Below are 14,006 nucleotides of genomic sequence, written 5' to 3'. Positions count from 1 at the left end.
AATTGTTCTAGACCTAGTTTAGGATGACAGCAATATGGGCCAAAGAACTGATAAAACTACAGAGGGTTTAGGTTGTGAAATACTTTATAGTCCAGGGACAAACACTGAATACTAGAGAACCTGGAGTAGCAAGGTGCTGAGACAGATTTAAGCCTTTCTAAGCCAACATGGTCCTGATTTTCCATATATGCAACAGTTGGGTTAACTTAACTTTGAATTTGAACAGGCTCTAATTCCTCCCGATCTCCTTCTTTTTTCTGTAAAATTTCTCAAGTTTTATACCACTCTGCTCAGTATCAACCTCTCATCTTAAACCAGCGCTATTTCTTTCACATTTCTGAAACTCTTTTAAATGAGTCATTCTCTAACATTTTTGCTGCACTTCCTTGTCTTGCAAAGGTTGAATGTATTTTTTCCTACATTTTTGAAGCTTCAGCGAAATGTAAAACATCAGGGGAGCCCTTCTGGCTTTTATTTGCTCTGCAGGAATCTGTGCTTAGTTTACTGTCTTTGCAGGATACCAAGTGAACAGCAGAGTTCATAACTGACATTAGAGGCTTGAACAGGCTACCACTATCAGCACAGGTAGAGCTGATGCATATTTCATCACTTTGGCAGGGGTTTCTATGGGCCTTGTGATCAATGCAGGGATTCTTATGGGAAATTCAATGAAGAGAGTCTCAAGAGACGTTGCAAGACAAGAAACATAGAGGCAGCTTTGAGGGGGTTGTGTTGGTGGTAGAAAAGAGAGATAACAACATTGAAAAAGAAGCAGTGAAATAAGAAAAAGGTAAAGAGAGAAGAAAAGCCTCTTTTGAGGTTAAGACCTCAGCAGGGAAGAAGGAACTGAGTTCAAAGATTGCTGGGGCTTTGGCTAGAGCAAAGATAATGGGGAGGAATTCACAAATTTGAAGTGCGTCTTTGGGGGATACTGCACCAGTGGTATGGTGAGGTGTGTAACAAGTGAGAAAATAAAGAAAGAAAAAAAAAGAAAGATGTGGCAAAAGGAAATAAAACTTTGCTGGAAACAGTGATTAAAAAAGTAGCACCCTGAAAACAGTTACTAAAATTGTCAGCAAGGTGGAAAGGAAAAGCCAAAAGAAGGGGGAGGAGAGAAAAACAAGAACATCTATGCTGAAGTGCATTCAGGAGAGAGGGGATTCTGATTCCCCTGTTTTTTCTTAAACTTCTATTAATACACACAGTGAAGAGCTCTTATTTTTCCATTCACATGTTTCTTTGCACCTTTCCACATAGCTTTTCTATGTTCACAGATATATATGTGACTTATAGGTAGGGTGACCCCCATTTTGCATCACCCCTGAGGGTTTCCAGAGAAGTTACAGCCTCAGCAGAACACAGCTGTCAAACTATCTCATGGTTTGCAGTGTGAGCAATCTGATGGGCAGTAGGTAATGGACATTTCCAACACTGATTCTCAGCTGCTGGAGGGTTTTCTTGTTTTCTTGAGAATATACTTCAGCATTATATTTTTGACTGCTACAGAGTCAAATCTGTCATTAAGAGCTGTTGGGGATTTACAAACCATGGCCTAGGTCTAATATGCTATGGCTATGCAACATTTCCAGTGAAAACCTCTGCTGTGCCATGTCCTAGTCGGGCAAGGACTGTTAGTAGCTTTCAGGGAAAGGTTACAATTTCATCTCTTTCCCCGGATCCTTTTTTTGCAGGAACATGGAAGGATTGGTTGGATGAGTAATGTGTTTATTCAGGGAAATACTGTCTCTTCTGTCTCTGAGAGGGAATGCATTTGGTGATGCATTGTTTTCAAACTATATACATGCAGTCTGATGAGAGTCTTGTACACAGTGTACTGTATCTCTCTGTAAGAGGAATAAATTGGTACATGCTGGTATAAAGCCAAGACCTGTAGCAAGAACTCAACTCTTCATTGACAAGGGAAGTGCAAGTGACATTTGCACAGGACTTCGCAGCAGCTTCTCACAAAATATTACAAAGACTGAGAAAAAAAACAGCCCCTGAAGAAACAGATGAAGTTGCATTCCTCAGGGATAACTGTGTGATGAGACTTCAAGAGCAGCATGCAGCACTGGTAGCCAGTGTCCCAAGAGCAATAATAGTTCTCTTGCCCAAGGCACTGCCATCACAAATGGGTAGCTCTGCCTCTGAAAAACTGGGGGGAGGGAGACAGTTAAAGGCAAACCTTGACATTTGGAAATTAGTCAGCCACCCTGTCTCAATCCTGCTTGCCTGCCTGTTTGGCAGTGGAGCAGGCTGGTGAAAATGTTTCTCTCATCACAGCGTGGAAGCAAGCTGGCAGATCTACAGCTGGAGTGTGTGTCAGTGTTACCTTCAATCAAAATGTTTCACAAAGGATTCAGTTTAGTAGCATAAAAAATAAAAACCTGACTTAACATTTTGTCTCTCTTGTCTTTGTCTTGCTTCTTCCCCTGGATGAACCTCATGCAAATCCCCATGAAAGGAAGGTGGTTTCAAACAAACTTCTTACATAAGAGCCACACTCCCACCCCAGGAATTGTACCTGCCTCCCTCATTTCAGTCTCATCCTACAGTTCTCCAAGGAATCCAACTAATGTTCAGGATAAATCAATTCCAATCCCAAAATCTAGTCTATGCTCTTATATAGCCAAAATATGAATCTGAGGCTTGCTTCTCTCCAAGTTGTTGCCCACCTCTATGTCAAATGCTGCCTTTGCAGAAATTCTTACCCTAGTTAATCACCTTTCCCTTCTTCCTCTCTGTCTCACTGTTATCTCTCTACCATGCCACATGTGGCTCAGGCTGTTATCATTTCAGCCTCCTTCCCTGCAGAGATCACAAATCCTCAGGGTGGAGAAAGGTGCTGCTGAGAGATGAGGAAGAGCTGAGAAGCAGTGAACCACTTGGAAATGTGAGCTGGAGAGGGCTCTTCTCAGCTTTCTGCTCACTCTCAGACGTGCTTCCTGTCAGTCTCACAGCTCTTAGAAGAAAGTGGCAGAAGAGCTCATTTTGTCTCAATTTGGCAGACAACCAGACAGTCAGGTAGGGCAGAGGGGTGCATAGCTGCAGATTAAGAAACAAATATCCAAAGTCACTGGAATAAAGTTGCACAAAGCCAGAGAGAGATTGTGAGAGACAGAGACTTCAGACAGCTTTGCTCTATGGTAACTTGAACCATGTTGAAAAATAGTTTTTTTGCTATTGTTGTAATGGAACTGTTGCGTTTTGACAAATGTCTTTCAAGTGCTTGTTTCTTCTTCCTCTGACAGAGCTCTTTTTCAATAATTCAGATAAATTCTCCTTGGGAGGTGCGTTTCTGTACTGGAATAATTAAGGTATGAGATTATTCCCCTAAAGTACTCGACAGTGTGGCATCAATCATATCTACCAGCAAGACTTTGCTGTAGCAGCAGGAGTATTGACTCAGCAGTGGTCTGTGGACAGAAGAGAAGCAGCGTTGGTAGGGAGACGGAACAGCTTTTATTAGATCAAATGCAGACCTGAAGAAAGGCCTTTTTATGAAAAGTTGCCCATTTTCTCCAATAGTGTGTGCTGGTCTAATGAAAGACAGGATTTCTTCCTGCTAGCCTTGTGTGCTTACGTTACCTGTGCTTTGATCAGGGCCTGCAGTTCTCTTCAAACACTTCCCTAGGACATTTGTTTGTTTTAATCACCACTGGCTGTTTCTTTTGCTATCAAACAAGCTCCTTTTGCTAGCCTTTGATATGAGGAATACATCACCCTGTAATCAAAGTGGTGTTTAACTCATCCCTGAACATCTGGAGAGAAACCTTGAACAGAAGTTACTAGCTAAATGTAAAATACATATGTATTAAAAGCTGGGCAGGCTCAAGGGTATGTGTGTGTATATGTGTATAGTTTGTCATGCTGTATTGCTGACATGTGAAGGCAGTTGCTTTTTTATATTACAGATTCAAGGCATACTATCTTTACTTTTTAAACAGAGACCTAAAATGAAAAAATAATGCACAGGAAAAAGATTTTTAATTTCTTATTACGTAATACCATTCAACTGAGTGTCTTAGAACATCACAAAACCACAGTTACATACTTACAGTGATCTTGTGATTATTGTTGTAAATATTAGTAGTGGATGACAAATGGCTTAGGAAAAATGTTTGCATTTTTAAATATTAAAAAGGAAGAGTCAGGCAGAAGGCAAGTGCCTTTCTAATCTCACCAGGGTCACCTCAGAAGCCTCTTCCAGAATTCCTGCAGACTTCATTCACCCCTACTTCCTATATACCTCTTCTGGGTTGTGATGGAACTACAGAAAAGCAGGCTGAAATTACTTATAGTTGATCAACAGGTATGTCTTATGTATATATAGCCATAGAACAAGTTTACATGCATGAAAAAAATTCTACTACTAGTTTGCAACCTCTGTTGTCTCAAATAATGACTTCATTGATGATGTCACTACACATAGGTAGTAATACAGGCCAATCTCTGTATCACCCAAGTTTTAGTTTAGAATGTCCCATCTTTTGTCTAACCAGAGTCTTTTTGCCAGTGGCAGTTGCACCTTAGATTAGAATACTGTAATTCTTCCGCTGAAGAAATGATTGAACACACTCCCCGCTCTCCAAGAAGCCACGAAGTGAGCCATGTGGTATTAGTAACAGTTCCTGAGAAGATGAGGAAGACCAGGGGAATGTTCTTTAGCATGCAGGAGGTAATAGTGAGGTCCAGTGCCCTCAATGGGGCCAGGGGTGGACCATCTCCAGGTGCTGGAGGAGGGCTGCACAGCCATGTGCCTGCTCCTAGCTGTGTGGCTGGGGCAGGCAACATGGAGAACCTACAGTCTCCTTGAACCCCTGGGCAAGACGGTGACAGGAGAGACGGAGAGCTCTCCAGACAAGGATGCATGGCCTATTTCAGTGTATTTATAGCATAGTCTCCTTTTGTTCTCATCTGTGTCCTTGAGGTATAAGAATCAATTAAGTCTGAATGTCAGAGCTAACATTGCTACCCACAGTCACTGTATGAACAGGAACGTCTGTCAGCAAGGCCAGAAATAACCTGTCACCCAAAAATGGGCAGGGCAGTGGGTAGAGTGGGCATCTCTTGTACAACCTGGCCTTTTGCCAAAAGAGTGATGCCCTTGTCTCCTCCAGTGTTAACTCCTGCAGTACCTGTCCAGTCCCTTACTGTGGGTGCTGCAGTCACTTTAGCAGGCAAAGTCGCCAGAGACAGCATTTCCTGCACCCAGATTGACTCACCTGAAGGGTGGGTGTCAGGTGTAACCTTACTGGCTGCCTGGAGTGGCACAGGTTGGGAGGTGGGCAGCTGGTCCCCAAAGCCAAAGACACCCATCCAGCGGAGGGATGAACCACACTCTCCAGGTGGAATAAATCCCACCCTCCATCTCTTACTTGTGGACCTGTGCTGTGTGCAGATCACAAATGGAAGCTCAGTTTTACCAAATCAGAAAAAAATAAACCCAACCCAGCAGTATTCAAACTGGAGATATTCCAAATATTAGGAACAAATAGAAATCACGGCGCTCTTCTTGTGCGAAACATTTCTGGTACTGCTAAATGAGCCACTGCAAATGATGTAACAGTCCACTGATTTTTTGTTACTCAGCAGCTACTGTGGTGGTTGAGCAGTGAATAGGCTAAATTTCCTAGCAGAAAAATAATGAAAGAAAAGTGGAAAGCTCAAGAGATAGAAAGGGACTGATGAGACTGGTGGCACAGAGGAAGGGAAATGAGGAGCAAATGGAAGTTTGGCAGTCTGGAAAGGTTAGGTTTCAAACAGAGCTCCTAGAAAGGGATCAGGGGATCACCATCCTATTAGGAGATCAAGGGATGGCAAGTGGTGAAGCCAAATGGAATAATTTAAAGAAGTGAGAGAGAGAGATGAGGACATCACAGCATACTACTGGGACAGAGATCTTCCTGGTTTGGGACAAAGGAATTTGGTAGGACTATTATAATCTTAATTTTCCCATTAACTGAACAATTACAGAAGATACCAACACATAGTTTGATGATACACAATTTTGGCTTGCAGTTAAAACTGGTTGAATCTTAGAGAGAACATCTCAAGTTAAAAGGAAAAGCAAATAAAAAATGAATGGCTTACCAAATCCCTGCTGCTCTGCCTGTGCGTGCAGGCAGGAAAGCTGATCTCCATCACTACCATCAGGTAAGGGAGCACTCATGCACAGCCCAGAGCACTGCCCCATGTGAGCACTGATCCTGCTTGGAGCTACCTCTCTAGAAATCCATGGGTGCTCATCCATGAGAGTAAAGCGTCACACAAATATACAGCTCTCTACAAAACTAAAGGAATTATTTTAGCTCCTCCACCCACCTTAACCTCTTTTTCATCTTCCTAAAATTCTCCTTAGCATCTTTTTCTTCTTTTTTTTTGTTGCACTCCTATTTTGTAGTCTTCCCTCTGTATCCATTACTGACGGCTGTCAAAGATAAGGTAGACCAGATGTGGTATGGCCTTTTTAAATGTTCTTCCTTGAGTAATGGCTTGCTAAAATTTAAATCATTTAGTAAAAGGACAAATTAAATAATCAACTAGGGTTCTTTTTTCCTTGGGTAACATAAGAGCATGTATGTTACATTTCATTTGAATTAAGGATATAATCATATACACATTGCTGAAACTGTTATGTTTCATAAAGTGGTCTTATTATTTTCTGCATATTTTCCTTTGTGTGTGGAGTTTTTTCTTTCTATTAAATTGCGTATCCATGGAGGATTTGGGGGCACTCAACCAGTCAATCCAATTTGGAGTTGGATGGTGGTTGTAGTGGGCTAAGTCCCTTATCTGTCCCCTTCAGCTGTTTGACTCCTCTGCTATTGATGGAAATATAAAATTAAAAGTGAAATCAACTCAGAGGAGGCAAGAGCCCAGCAAGAGACTTAGGAGTGAAAAGTTGAGGAGGGAGATTCTGACTAATGTCTCTGCAGCTGGGGTAATGTGCTGACAGATTTGGCTTTAAATGTGCATGCAGTAGATTGGGTGCTTCACAAATATTTTCATTTTGTTTGTTTGTGTGGGTATCACAGCAAGCATAAGAAGAAAACTGAAATCAGACTGGTAATGGTTGGGGGTTTTTTTTGAGAAATGGAATTTATGGAATTCTGGTTTCCCATGTGGTGTGTACTGGCAAATGACAAAGCTCAAGGAATGAACAGGAGGCCTGAAAGTGGATTATCCATTCCTACAGGATGATAGCAGAAGCATAAAGAGGAACTAGCCAGAGTATATACTTGATTCTATGCATGCTTCCTGTTAGGTACAGGCTATGGTGAAAAATCAGCTGAAGCAATTGAAATCAGCAGTACAACAGTGCAAAATCTGGCACAGGTAAGAATTAGACTCTGATGGACCAGACTGTCTGGTGTGTCCTGTGGGATTCATAGTTTTCTTTGTACCTTCTGATTTTGGATCAGAGAGGGCCTTGCGTTTCTTCTACATTAGTATTTCTCAGTAGGCTAAATGATGACAGCTTCCTACGTCCCACAATGACCCAGAGTCACACTGGAGATACACAGGAGTCAAGCAATGCTGCTTTATGCAAACCTCTCTTCTGTGCTTCTGTTTTGGGCTGGCATTTGGCAATACACACTGCTGAATAACATCTTATGTAAGGGGTTCTCCCAAGGGAGGATCCTCTGCCTGTTGTATCCCAGTGACGTGAAAAAGAAAACATCATGGTCAGCATGGTACCCCATTGGCAGGCCAATCCTTCTGCAGTGAGGGCAGGAAAAGGACAATCCTTTGTGTCTGAGGGACAGACAGGAAAATCTTCCTTCTCTTTAGTGAGAGTTTCTTACCATAGCCAGTACACAGGACACATGGGATAAATCACACCTCTTTGGTAGGATTCATGCTCTCCAAACCGCTTCCCTCTTGTCCATGTGGGAGACAAAGGTACACCTAGGGCTGGACTCAGTGTGAGGTGGGAAACAGAGTATTGGAAGGCAGAGGCCTCTATCTCTGAGACAAGCTGGGGGAGAAGGGCAGAAAGGCTGCGATGAGTGTCAGGAGGAGAGGGTGAAGGAGAAAGGGAGTTTCTCTGCGTCAAGGAGAGAGTGAAGAATAGTGAGGGGAAGCAACATAAGGAAGAAGGAAGCAGAATCTCACTACTTACGTAAGAATGTTAAGCGATGCTGTCATAGATGAAAGGAGAATGTAGCAAAGGGAAAGAGAGGACAAAAGCAGAACTAAGTTGTTTTTCAAATCAAAAAAGGTAATGCTAAATGAAGCAATAGGATACATTGCTGGTGCGAGTGTGATTGATTTGGCTGACGTCTATTTTCTCCCTCCTACTGGGCAGCTCAACAAGCTGCTGAAGAGAAGGACACATAAATCTCAGCTAGGTAAGATGTGTTGATGAAAAAACGTATATAAACTTGGCCTCTGGTGGATTTGCCTCCCCATTTGACTGATGCTGATGTCTCAGGCCACAGACATCACTTTTTGGACCTTGTACAAATTCTCGGTGGTTCTACAAGGGGCCATTCCTTCAAACATCTGTCCTTGTGTAGACATGGATACTTCTGAATCAAGACACTGATGCTGAATGCTAATTGTCCTGGGCTGGATTAATGCCTGTAGATGTGTGAAAGCTACTGTAAGTACAGAAGAGGCGATGAGAATGGGCAGCTGGGGGTGGTGTCAGAAAGAACCTTCTTTACAGGGGTGACACAGATTTATGCTGGATTACAGCGCTCATCTCATCACCAGTTGGCAGGACACAAGTCCCCATGCACATAAGAGGCCTTTCCTGTCTTGATTATCTGGTACATATCAATGTGGGAGTTCTTGTTTACTTATCAGAAACCAATTTGAAAAGAGAAAGGGAAGCTCGAGGCAGCCTCTGTTTCTGTAACCTGTCAATCTAGCACCACTCACAGTTATAATCTCCCACATTTCTCTTGGCTCCTACCCCTCATTTCTCCATACGGCTTCCAAATTTCTTTATTTTCAATGCTCCTGCGTGACATTTCAATACATAGAGGAGGCTTTCGTCAAACCCCCTACAACTCTATGTAAATTTTGTCCCAGTACAGTCAAGGCAGGTTTCACAGGTCTCCTGGTCTTTCAAATAAATACTCAGGGCATCATTTCTGGATGTGAGAGGTTCTAATCTTGAGATATTTGCAGAATAGAAAAGTAAAGTCCATCTGTTATGGTATTTATAGATCCTTCAGGGCTCAGAGAAATTTCCTCTTGCTAAACAATAGCACTTTATGTCTTTTCTTATGTATAGTTAAGCTGTGGAAAAGCTACTTGGGCCTCCCTTCTTGATAAGAGGTCCAAGTAGCCTTAGTCACATATGGATCAGCTCTCTAGCCCTGTTCACAGAATACTGCCAACCCTTTTAGGGACAAAAATTCACTACCCCCTTTATGTAAGGATTTTCTTTACATGTGAAGAGATTGCCACATGGTGGCAAATTACCTCCACTTTACAGTTCTACATACGAGTGCCTAACCCAATCTAGATTCTCTTCCAAATATGTTTTCTTTCAGCCCTTCCTGTGCTCTTAGGAAACACTGGCACTTCAATGTTAAGATTATATATTTCTTGTTTGTTTTTGTTGGGATGTTTACCCCTCTTCTCTATTCCCTCCCACTTCACAATGCTTAGGATTCCATTACTTTTTCCTACCTCCTTCCAGCCTTCCTACCAAAAGAGAATATTTAGACCAGTATAATCCCCGGCTAGTTTCTTAAAAAGCCAGATAAACTTTTCTTTACAGGCATGAATGGGATGACCGTAGGGATAGCTGAGGGAGGAGGGAACCAAGTCAGGATGAGTTCAGAGGGTTGAGACAGACTCTAAGTCCATGCTCTGAACAGCTTCCTACGACCTTCTCTCCTCAAGAGAGGGAACACAGGAAACAGTTGAGGATCCATAACCCACTCTCTGCCATAATGCCATTGAAACCAAACAATCTCTGTGAGAAGTTTACATGCTTACTTTAAAAAAAGGCAGCAAATGCGACACGAGCTCTCTATAACAATTGTATGTGAAGATTTTAACTGTGTAGTGCTCTGAAATGGGTCCAAAGCAGGGCACAATTTCCTGCTGTCTCTCACATGCAGCTGCTCAGGGTCCAGTGCTCTTGTCCTCTCTCAAAAGAGCAAGCACCCTTTAGGATGCTGCTTGCAAGCTGAACTGTAGCATTGAAGGAAAAGTATCTCTCTCCACTGCACAGAAACAACAAGAAAGAGAGGACTCCAGGCACAGCAGGAAAGCCAAGATGTCCCTGAAGTAATTCCAAAGGCTTGTAGGCCGAGGTATTTTTACAACACCACAGAAATATGAGATCTTATTTTTTGAGAGTTCAGATTGTAGTCTAGTGCCTTTTGTGCTTTCTTTTCAATACAAATCTGTTAAGAAGTGTTGAAACTGACCTCTTACTGAAATTTGTCTGTGCCAACATACCACTGTTTAAAGCAGTATTTTCATTTGTATCTAATTTCATTCTTAAATGGCCAAAATAGATTTAGAAGTGTGAGTATTTGTTAAGCAATGTTTAAGATAAAGCACCATTTTTTGCCATTTAACCAAGCATATACTCAGCAGACATTCTGAATAAAATTCCGTTGTATGGTATTGTCTTCTGTTTTGACTTATATTTTTATGGCAGATTTACTTCTCTGACAGAGAAAATTCATTATGTATCTGCATTTCTATTACAGATAGAGTCTTCTGCTAGCCAACAGATAAGCTTTTTATCAGCACCCATGCTTCTCTGGCAGACTTCTGGGCTGTTGCCAAGCTTTGCCGTCTCTCCTTTCATGAACAGATCAATGTGCAAATATTTGAAAACCCTAAGTAATATAATAGCTACGTGAATGCATGCTCAAAAAAACCCAAACCAAACAAAAAAAAAATGCCAAACCACAAAACCAACCGAACAAAAAACCCCAAAAAACCAACCAAACAAAAAACCTCCCAAAACAAAACAAGACAAAAAACCCCCCAAAAGCCCCAAACCAAGCCCACAAAAATATTACACCTACATAATATACCTAATGCAAATCTACAAAACTAAGCAGATAAGGGAAAGAGATAGCAGGTAGCTACCATTTCCAAAGCTTCTCTGATCCATGGACCATATACATCAACTTTTCCTCTAAGCCACAGTGGAAGCCTACCCTCCCATGCCTCTTTAACTCATCACCTCTCAAATAGAACATGCAATGCCAGCATCAACCAGAGCTTGTAATGTTGAGAAGAAGAGCCTGGGTAAAGAACATGACAAAGAATAAGTAGACAGGAGAGATTACAGTGAGCTGTGTTGTTTATTATTCATAAGAGCAATGACAAGGTATGTGGGGTGTGTGTACTACTACTGGTTAGTACTCCAGCCTAAAACTCAGAGATGACTAGTAAGTGCAGCTGTGTTGTCCACAGTGGTTACTGACGGCATCCTCTGCCGATAATTGAGCACCATGCACTTATAACAAGGCAGCAAGACTTTCCAGCTCATACTGCCACACAGGCTGCTGGCATTAGCATACATGCATTTTATCTTCTTTGCTCTCGTGAACTATCTCTCTGTTCTCCTTTTTGCATTGGAATAAGAACCTGGAGATAAAATCCCTTTTTTTCCTCTTTTGCTCTTCAAATGAGAGGATGTGTGCTTGGAGTGATGCCTGTTCGCGGAAGGGATGCTGGAATACTGGAATCAAAAGACTCCCCATGGATAAACAGCAGTGGTAAAAGAAGAAAACGGAACACAGTGAAGTGACCTTGGTGGATAGCTATTGAAGGAAAAAAATGAGAAAAGAAAGAGGGAAAACTAACTGTAAAGGGGTTAATGTGTGAGGGCAATATAAAATATAAAACAAATATAATAAAGGAATGGGAAAACAACTGGAAAAGTAGCAAAAAGCAGAATGAGAAGGCATAAGCAATAAAGCAAGAGAGGTAAAAATATGAATCAAATTTCTCCTTACTCAGGGGTCGTACCACAACTTGCCTTATCTTTCTTTTAAAATCCAAATTTACAAATAAAGCTCATTAGGTTTTTTTTTCCCATTGGGGGGATATAAAAGCTGCTAATAAGTTCTTACAAAGGATAAATAGTTTAAGGGGATGATACTAGTGATGGTGAAGTATAAAAATAAAGTTCAAAGCCAGGACTGCCAATATAGGGTTTCTAGGTTATCCATACACTGCTACAGCACTAACAGATTAAAGTCTCATTTTAATATAAAACAATGAAAAATTATAGGGATTTTATAATGTGGCCATTATAAAAATGCCTTGATTACAAAACATAGTAAAGGCCCTATTCTATCAGGCTCAGAGTGAACAGTCCTTTATGAATAGTTCCATTAAAATTAGTGGAATCAACTTAGTGGGATCTGCTCCTTGGCAAGAGTAAGGGTGTCCAAGGTCAACCTGCTCAAGCTCAGTGACATTTTTCAACTCTTAGACCAATTTCCATTCTGGCCTCTGGAGTAGTAAGGATGACAGTGATGACTGTTCAATTCCATCAGCAGAGGTACTTAGGTTTATATAGATAAATATTTGTCATAAGGAGAAGAATCTGTACTCTGCAACCTCAACCTATTAGAGCACTGAATGTTGTTACAGTAGGTGCTAGTGCCAGCAGCAGTCTCTGATGCCATGGGGATGAAGGTTTCTGTGCTGAAACTCTGCAAACCTTTGGAAACAAGAGCTGTTCTGGGATCAGTAGGACAGGTAAACAGGGGTACCACACCATGCACCTCTCTCTCCCTGCTCTCAAAGCCTCAGCTGTCCTGGGCATAAACTCACTCAATGGGTGAAAAAAGACTCTGACTGAAGTCAATGTCATACCACAGGACAGACAAGACCAGATCATTTTTTAATTTCCATTTCAAATGTCATCTATTATAGTGATATGCTCTCAGGCCAAATCAAGTTTGTGGAGAGGAGAAGAAAAGTTGAGTTTGAAAGAAAGTGGTTGCACTTCTGAAAAGGTTTCTTTCTTGCCATTTCCCATGTCAATTCCCAACAATTCTAGTATTTTACATGAGCTCTAGAGTAGCATTCAAAATGGAAATATTAAAAATTCAGTGTATTAGAACTCTGGAAGTTGCAAGTCCCAGCTAAAAAGCAGCTGTAAGTTGGAGTTGGTTCAGTTGGTGTTCATACCTTTACATTTTCACAACTTACCTGTCTGATATGTCCACTTTTGCTCAGATGTCTCAAGCCTCATGCTACCATTTTGCACACTATGATAACTGTCTCCTTAACACACAGGAGAGGTAAAGAAAGAAGGAAAAAGTCCATGAAAAAGCTATCATGCCTTCCTAATAAACTTTAGCATTATGGCTTCCAACATAAACTTGAAATTTGTGACTCGGATTCCCCTATAGGTCTGCAAGAAATCTTCAGAATGCATCTGCTTTCACTGCTGACAGATGGTAGAGCAGAGAACAGCAACTATGAAGACAACAGCATTTCACCCACGTATTTTTCTTACTATGTAGTAGCATAAGGTAGCTGTGAAATCAATGGTGTTTCAGAACATTTCTTACACTGCTGACGTTTCTGGCTGGAGGTAGCCAAAACACACAGTCAGCCTATAAACTCTCAATCTCAGCACAGAGGTCACATAAAGGAAAAAGAAGCCAGAAGACAGGAAGGTTTATGTGGGTCAGGACTGTTTCTTTTATGTGCCAGAGGCCAAACCTGCTGCTTTTCACCTCAAAATGGGGAACTACAAAGCTTTAAACCCCTCAGACTCTTTCTCCCCTCAGCTTGTCGTAAGAGCAGCAAGGCAAGATACAAAAAGGAACTGCAGAGAGGAAAGAAAGAAAAAAAAATGAAGCTTTAATATATTCCTACTCTTTGACCCCATTCCTCATTTTCTGTACATCAACAGTTTTAATAATCTGGTGAGAGCAAAATCTGAAACTAGAAAATCCTTTCCTAACCAGTGTCACAAAAACCCTTGTCGTTTACTAAGAAACATTATGATGAGATTCAATGGCTTTAATAGGTTTTCTCTTTTTCTCTTTTTT

This window comes from Corapipo altera, unplaced genomic scaffold (genome assembly GCF_003945725.1).
Source record: "Corapipo altera isolate COAL_440 unplaced genomic scaffold, ASM394572v1 2b, whole genome shotgun sequence".
NCBI classification, from domain to species: domain Eukaryota; kingdom Metazoa; phylum Chordata; class Aves; order Passeriformes; family Pipridae; genus Corapipo; species Corapipo altera.
Note: the sequence above shows the minus strand (reverse complement) of the source record.